The sequence below is a fragment of the Rousettus aegyptiacus genome, unplaced genomic scaffold, assembly GCF_014176215.1.
Source record: "Rousettus aegyptiacus isolate mRouAeg1 unplaced genomic scaffold, mRouAeg1.p scaffold_m13_p_16, whole genome shotgun sequence".
Taxonomy (NCBI): domain Eukaryota; kingdom Metazoa; phylum Chordata; class Mammalia; order Chiroptera; family Pteropodidae; genus Rousettus; species Rousettus aegyptiacus.
Window position 1 is genome coordinate 41,851,109 of NW_023416291.1, and position 6,583 is coordinate 41,857,691.

Here is a 6,583-nt window from a genome sequence, read left to right on the forward strand (position 1 = left end):
TCAGACCATTTCCCTCCCCTGATGACCCCATGACTTCCTGTTACCCCCAGACACCACCTAATTCCCTCTGCTTACCTTTTAAGGGCTTTTAGTACTAACCAACTTGGCAGCCACCTCTCCTGTTATGTTCCTCCCACCTTTTGATCTGACAGTAAAATGGGCTCTGTCTTCAATGCTTCTTGCAGTAACATCAATGGTCCAGCCTCTGAGCCTTTGCTACAGCAGCCGCTCCTTCTGCTGGGAATGCCATTATGGACTTGATAGGAATCTATCTACCTGGCACTTATCATTCTCTTCTTCCTTCATAACAGAACTCTTATTTGCTTTGACCAAACTTATGTGGCTCAGGGGAAGTTGAACAGCATGACCCAAGCTTCCTCTGATATTGGTGGGATTTCTTGGGAGAGAGACATGCCCTGTTAACTGGGGTTGCTGAGCTGGGAGAATGTGAGTTTGGAGCTGTCAGGGGCCCTGTGTCACCACAGAGCCTTTCAGACAGATGGAGAGAGACTGCATCTCTGGAAGGCCTGGATCAAACTATGTCTGAAGCCCACACTGCCTCTTGATTTTTTGGCTTATGTCAGTTTGCATTGGGCTTCTTGGAACTGAAAAGTTGTGACTGAGCACTATTTCTTTGTTCTCTCTCCCCTCTCTCAAGACTGAACTCCAAAGGTAAAGTGTTTTGTTTGTTTGCTGCTGTATGTCTAGTGTGTTAAGTTTTAAAGCCCTGGTGACCAACTCAGGCTGGCCCAGAGTAGATGGCTTGTAGAAGTGGAATGTATAACACTAAGTGGTCAGGGTAAAAACTGTGAGCGCTGTGGGTGTGTGGAAAAGGCAGAGAAGTCCCTTTTAAGCATATGATGAATGATGGCTGCCTGAAAGAGGTGGCAGCTGACTTGGACTTGGAGGGTTGGATAGAATATGGGGAGAAGGAAAGGTGTCCTAGGTGCATGGGTATGTATATGTGTTTAGAGAAAAATAATCCCTGCTCACATCACCTGCCCTTCTGAAAGCTTCACTGGGGAAGGGGCCTGAGTGCCAAGCAAAGCCCTTCTGGCCCCTTCTGGAGTCTCAGGAGAGAAAGGGCCCTTTGCTTCCATCTGGAGCTTGTTGCAGGGTTGGGGGCCAACAAAGGCGACCTTGTGGAAGAGACCTGACTCAACACAGCTCTCTGAGCCTCAGTTTTCTTGTCTTCCCTCCCAGCTCTGTGCAACATCTGGTAAGCTGCCTCCGCTGGCCATCCCTTGGCCTTCCTCCCACACCTGATGCAGACCTGGTGGAGGGTAGGTGGGTGGCTGGCGTCATAGTAACAAGCAGGAGTGCCCATATGTCCTAGTAGCACAGGGTTGCCACAGCAACCAGCATTCATGGTTCCTTGGTGATAGGCCTAATTCTGGGCCCAGGGTGGAAATTTGCTGAGAAAGAGAAGGAGGCAGCAAAGTATCCCTGTGACACTCCATCAACGCTTGAAACAAAGTATAGAGAGAGACTCATGTCTTTCTTTTCTGTGTGTGGCAGAAGGTGGAAGCCAGGTCGGAGCTGGGGGTTGCCCAGGTCCCTACTCAGAGCCAGGCATGAGCCCAACAGGGAAGCTGAGGCCTTCAGGGGTCCTGTGTCATGTGAGCCTGCCTACTGTCTATTTCGTTCCCAATCCTGCCAGGCTCTAAGAGGCTCCTGGCACTTTTCCATCCTCAGAGTCCACACATAGGTTGTTTCCTCTGTCTGGAAGTTTCTGCTTTCTTACTGGCCAATCCTTCAGTCTGAATGTCCCTCTTTGCCTTCCTAGCTCAGCTTGGCCCCTGTAAGTCACTACTCCCAACTCAGGCCTCTATCATGTTGACAATTAAGTTATTGCTTCTTTGCTTGTATGATGATTGGTTTAATAAATGTTCCCTCTGCCAGATGCGACACACGAGCAATCTCAGTCACAGCTGTGTCCCACACTCCAGGAGGCTGTTCTCAATATATCTTTGTCAACACTCTCCCTCTTTGCTCTAAGCCTTGCCCATGTCGCCCCAGCCACTGTGGTCTTTCATCTCTGTTCCTCAGGCTCTTTCTGGCATGGGGTTTGGGGCCTACCCTTTACTTCCACCTGAGATGTTCTGGAACATTCTGGACCCTTCCGCAATGTTCTAAAATGTCCTGGAACATTCTAGAACATTCTGTGTGCTGCTTTTATTAAAGCTGGGACATCACTCCTCCAAAGAACCTGTCCCTAATCTCCTGGTCAAAGCAGTTCCTTTCCACTTGGTTACTCTTAGCCTACTGCCTTCATAGCAGTTATCACCATCAGGAAAGGCCTTGGTCATTAATTGGTTTGTGTATCTCAGATTTGTCTTTCCCATTAGAATATTCTGGAACATGAGAGCAGGGATCTTGTCTGGCATGCTTGCAGCCCAGCACCTGGCATGTAACAGGTCAGACATAAGTGTGTGTTAATTGAAAGGAGGGAGGTAGCATGAGACCAGGAGGTGGTGGTGAGCTCTAAGGTACGATGGCTCTGACATTCTTCTGTTGGGGTCTTAGGCAAATTACTTACTCTGAGTCTCTGGGTCTTTCCTTTTAATTGAGGTATAATTTACAAATAGCAACATGCACCCATTTTTACTCTACAGAACCATAAATGTGACTCAAATACAGAGCACCTGCAGCCTCTGGGGGCTCCCTAGTGCTCCTGTCCAGTTGGTCATCCCCCAGAGGTAGCCCCAAGGTTATCTATATAACCTAGGCTCCATCTTACCTGTTTTATTTTATTAAAAAAAAAATAAAGCAGCTTTAATATGGCAAAATTTACATTCAATAACTCAAGCGTTTTAAGTGCTCAGTGAATTCTGACAGATGTAACCCCCAATGGCTGCCTCATAATCAAGATATAGAACTTTGCCATCACCCCCAGGCCCCATGCCCTTTTGTGGTCAACGCCTTCTTTTCCTGATGATCCACACCAAGGGGCCCTTGTCCCAACCCATAACCATAGATTAGTGTGGCCTGTCTGTGAACTTCACACAAAAGGAATAGCCTCTCCTCTTCGTACCTGCTTTTTTCATTCCGTATTGGCAAGATCCACCTGTGAGATGCATGTAGTGTTGGTTTGTTTTTTTTCCTTGCTGCATAGTATTCCATTGTATGACTATGTCACTGTTTGTTTATCCATTGACCTGTTGGTGGACCCTTAGGATGTTTCCCATTTGGGGCTGTTTAACCATTTGTGTTCACGTCTTCGATGAAACCGTGTCTTCCTTTCCATTGGATAAACACCTTTAGTGGGTTGAATAGTGTTTCCATTTCGCATTCACTTGGAACCTCAGAATGTGACCTTATTTGGAAGTAGGGTATTTGCAGTTCCTGGTTTCACTTCTCTTGGGCACATTCTTAGGAGTGGAATGGCTAGGGTAGCTCCAGGAGGAACTTTTGGAGGAAATGTCAAGCATTTCCTTTTCTTGCTTACCATCTATCTTCCCCCTGGAATGTCAACTCCACAAGGAGCAGGGACTCTGTTTTCTTCCTGGCTCAGAGCCCAGGGCAGCACCAGGCACGTTAGGTAACTACATGGTGCATGAATGAATCATCATGACTCTTGGCTAGACAATAACTCTTAGATTCTCTGGGTCTCATTTTTCACATCTGTGGAATGGGAATGAACTCAATCTTTCCCTCAGTAAGAACTAACCTCTATTCCTCCATAGAGGCTCTGAGACAGATACTCAGATGGATGTCCACAGTGTATGCACCATGGCCTGCTAATTGTCCCTGAGAAAAGAATCACTAGTTCTGCATTCCTTCCTCCCACTCCTGCCTCCACAGCTGCTCAAGGGCCAAGATATGGACAGTGGAGAAGGTCAAATACAGAGAGGGTGAGGGGCTCTTATAGTCACACAGTGAGGGCTTTGGGCTCTGGGCCCTTAGGGAGTGTGCTGTGTGGGTGGCTGAGTCAGAGGCGGCTCTTGGGACCTCCTACTTTCTTGGGGCACTGGGAGAAGATGCCAGTCCACAGCTGGGCAGGGCCAGGACTGTTGCCTAGGGGTGAGCCAACCCCAGGGGACCTCATTTGGGGTGAGCAAAGCACCCAGTGACTGATTCTCAAGGGGAGTGGGCTCTGAACGAGGGGAGGGGTCCCCGTGGCCGCCATTGTCGCTATTAATAATGTAATGGCTGATATGGACCAAGTGCTGCATTGGGGCCTCTAGGGCCTCTTTCTTTGAGCCAGGGGTTCTGATGTCCCCCAAGCCGAAGGTCGCACATGAGTGTCTGGCAGAACTCAGACTTAAACCAGACCCAAATCTCACTTCTTTCTACATTACACTCTCAACTGCTGACTCCTAGCCCCTTAGCCTCAGTTTCCCCATCTGTAAAATTGCCGTATATCTCCAGAGAATTGAAACCAGGTGTTTAAACAGATGTTTAACATGTGCACACATGTTCACAGCATATACTATTTATGATAGCCAACAGAAGAAATAACCCACGTGTCCATCAATGGATAAATGAATAAACACAATATAGTCCAGTCATATAATAGAATATTAGTCATAAAAAAAGAGTGAAGCACTGATGCACCCTGCAACGTGGATGAACCTTGAAACTATTATGCTGAATAAAATAAACCAGTCTAAGGCCATGCCACCCTGAACATGCCCAATCCCATCTCGGAAGCTAAGCAGGGCTGGGCTTTATTAGTACTTGGATGTGAGACCACCTAGGAAGACCGGGCTGCAGGTGTCAAAAAAAGAAAGGAAGGGAGGAAGGAAGGAAGGAAGGAAGGAAGGAAGGAAGGAAGGAAGGAAGGAAGGGGAGAAGGAAGGAAGGAAGGAGAGAGAGAGAGAGAGAGAGAGAGAGAGAGAGAGAGAAAGAAAAGAAAGAAAGAAAGAAAGAAAGAAAGAAAGAAAGAAAGAAAGAAAGAAAGAAAGAAAAAAGAAAGAAAGAAAGAAAGAGAAAAAAGAAAAAGCCAGACTCAGGACACATATTTCCAGGGGCTAGGGGAGGGGGAATGGGGTGTGAGTGCTAATGGGGATGGGGTTCCCTTTTGAGGTGATGAAAATGTTTTGCAACTAAATAGGGGTGATGGTTGTGTGACATTGTGAATGCACTAAATGCCATTGAACTCTACACTCTAAAATAGTGAATTTTATGGTACTGGAATTACATCTCAATAAAAGGAGCTTGTCAGCGAGGGAGAAAAATCAAGCCGTGCTGGGGGATGGAGAGTGAGTGTAGGAGTGGGGAAGTGCCATGAGTTGGCATGGACTTAGGGCTACTAACTGAGCTGTTCTGAGCACAATACATTGTTTCTTTCATCCTGGCCTCTGCTCTGTCCTGAGGTGTAAGGAGCTGGATCAACCCATTCAAGGCGTCATGGCTCGTGAAAAGTGGATGCAGAGCTAAGGGTGATGGTAGCGAGTATTTATTAGATATTTATTAAATGTTAATCCGTCTAGTTTATAGAGAAGCGAAAGGAGGCACTGGGAGTGCTGCAGCTCACTCCGAGGCCACTCTGTGGTGAAGGGCAGATAAATGGATGAGGCCCCAGCATGAGGAAACCTGTAGGAAACAAGGCAGCTTCTAGCCTTCAGGCCTCAGTTTCCTCCTCTGTCACACCTGGAGTTTACAAGGAGGCCTCTGAGCTATGGGGCCATGAGTCCCACAGCTGGTCCAGAGGAGGGGAGCAGGTGGCGAGGCCCCTGCCTCTGGGAGAGCTGTGCCAGCTGTGGGGCAGATGGTGGCTAGACCTCAGGATGCTGCTTGCTGTGTCCCTGCCTGCAGGGTCTTCCAGACCACAGGTCATTATTATTGGATGAGGGTGTGCATAATCTTTGTGGACCCTCCAGGTTCCCCACCTGTCCGTGCCCCATCCCAGGTATGGCAGGCAATCAGGGTAAGGCCAAGAACCCCGGTCTTGCTCTGCCTCACCCCCACATCCCATCTGTCATATCTCTTGTTGGCTCCACCTGCAAAGTACCTCCTGGGTAGGACTACCTCCCACACTTCCTTTGCCACAATTCTGGACTGAGCCCCATTATTTGGCCTAGAATACTCCAAAATGCTGTCCCTAATTCAAGATATTGCCCCTGACTGTCATGTTGGTTATATCCCCTCTGCTGACAAGCCCCCTCTCATTTCACATAGGGGAAATGCCTCCACAGTGGTCCACAAGGCCCTCCATGACCTAGAGCACCCCTCATTGCCACCCACCTCAACTTGTCCTCTTCTCTCTCTCTCCCTAACTTTTCCCTGCCAGACAAGACTCCAGGTATGCTACTGCCTCAGGTCCTTTGCACTGGCTATTCTGTGTCGTGCGATCTTGGAGTACCTAGTGTGTCCACAGTACTGCGCGTCTACAGCATGGTATGTGTGTGCACACAGCCAGGGGCCTAGTGATCTTGTGCTGTGTGTCTGTGTGTCTGACATGTGGGTTGAATCTGGGTGTTTATGAAGTGTGCGCGCATATGGATGCCATTGACTGCAGCCATATATGTGGCAGACGTGTCAGCTGTAAGTCTTGGCCGAGCAGGGTTTGATGCCGGCATGTGGTTCATCTGGAACAAAGGCTTGAGTGGCAGCCGACCACAGGCGGGAAAGAGTGTGT